We start from the raw sequence: 1,803 nt of genomic DNA, 5'->3' as shown, positions 1-1,803 counted from the left end.
GCTGAGAGGCATCATCTCTACCAACTGAGCCACCGTGCCGCCTATATATATATGAGAAACATGGATTCTAAAGAAGAAAGGTTTAATGAAATGGAAAGAAAACAATAAAAATCTATTAATTTCTGAATAGTATAACATGGATGACAGGACTGGATAGACACTAATAAAGCAAGAGCAGAGAGACGAGGAGGAGCATGAATAAAGAGGATAAACACATCATGCAGGGWTTTAAGTTAAAGGCAGTATACTCGCCATTCAGTCAGTACATGTGGAAAATAGCCCTATGCTACAGCGTACATTTGTTCAAAAGTCATGCAAAAGTTACGCCATATAAAAGAAAGTCATTGATCAATATTTAAATACTCCAAGGCTTATTTAATGATAACAAAGCATTTTGGGTTGTGGAGCTTTGGTCACGGCCAGCTGGTAGATATACTTAGGGAATTAGAGGAAGCTACAATTGYTAAGAAACTGGATTAACTTTTAAGATTCTAAGCCTGACTTGCCCCTGCTGCTTTTCCTCTCTGACATAAAACACTGCCATCAGCTCATGAAAAATTAAAACAGCATTAATGATGCACTTTATTTTGGAACCAAAATAGTTGAATTACGTAAAATGTTACCGCCTCTTGCTGATAAGAGTTGAGAATTGCTTTCAACGACTGATTCTTCCAACTCCTGGCAAACAATAATTAATACATGTAGGAAGAACAGAGGCCAAAAAATAGTTTAAAGGCCAAAGAAAACTTTATAATTAATGAGAATTACTCATTTCTTATTCTCTTTCTTATCACCCTCTGTTAAAAGACGAAGATGGATGGTGATGTTTTTGCCTGTGTGCATGAGTGTATCTATCTATTAGCAAAACATCTCATAATTCAGGAGTTTTATTAAAACTCTCAGAAAATCATCAATGGCTGTGAATTTATTACTTCATTTTTGGAGTACAGTATATTTGATTCAAAATAGCTGCCATAAACAATTGGCCTTAACCACAAAAAATGCTAGAAATCAATCAGAAAATAAATTGAATAGCAAAACTTTCAGGATATTGGTTGGGTGTACAGTACATCTAAAAGTGACTAACTTTTGGTGCCATCCATTTAAAGTTGGCTGCCACATTCAGTAGACATTAGAGAACTGTAAGGTGGCTATAATTAAGTTTATTTTACATTTATAGTGCTAAAATTGTTGGTTTTGTAGCTGAAGGTCATTCACAATACAAGGTCTTTACCCAAAACTTTAGAATCACGTTTGGACACAACCCTATTTTTCTGTCAGCAATATCTCATTGGCCTGTTTTTAATGCAACTTTCAAAAGTAAGCATTGAATGCAACTACAACGGATTACCTCTTGGAATCAGTCTAATTCAAGATAGCCACCAAAACTAACCGATATTGTCCATCACAACAATTGATATCTAATTCAGATTTATAAAGATCAATCAAAGACCTCTCCTCAGATCATAGTCCCAAACTCTAGCATGGAAAGTGGTGGGTAAAGTGCATTTCTTTGAGAAACGATGATCACCTAAAATTCTCACTCAGGGTTCTGGTTTTGTGTCTGTTGTACAAACACCAAACAAATCTGAAGCCTTTGTTGTGTGAGTCCTCTGTGTTCAGTAACACTGCTAAACTTTTTGCCTTCTTTGCTACTGGAAAATGTTTCCAGTTTCACTGTTACCCACTCCTCTGCCTTCAATGATTCAACCTTCATGATGGCACAGTGAATAACATTATGCTATGGAAATGGGTGTGCACGCACACACACGCACACGCACGCACACACACACACACACACAC

Source organism: Austrofundulus limnaeus, unplaced genomic scaffold, assembly GCF_001266775.1.
Source record: "Austrofundulus limnaeus strain Quisiro unplaced genomic scaffold, Austrofundulus_limnaeus-1.0 Scaffold154, whole genome shotgun sequence".
Taxonomy (NCBI): domain Eukaryota; kingdom Metazoa; phylum Chordata; class Actinopteri; order Cyprinodontiformes; family Rivulidae; genus Austrofundulus; species Austrofundulus limnaeus.
Note: the sequence above shows the minus strand (reverse complement) of the source record.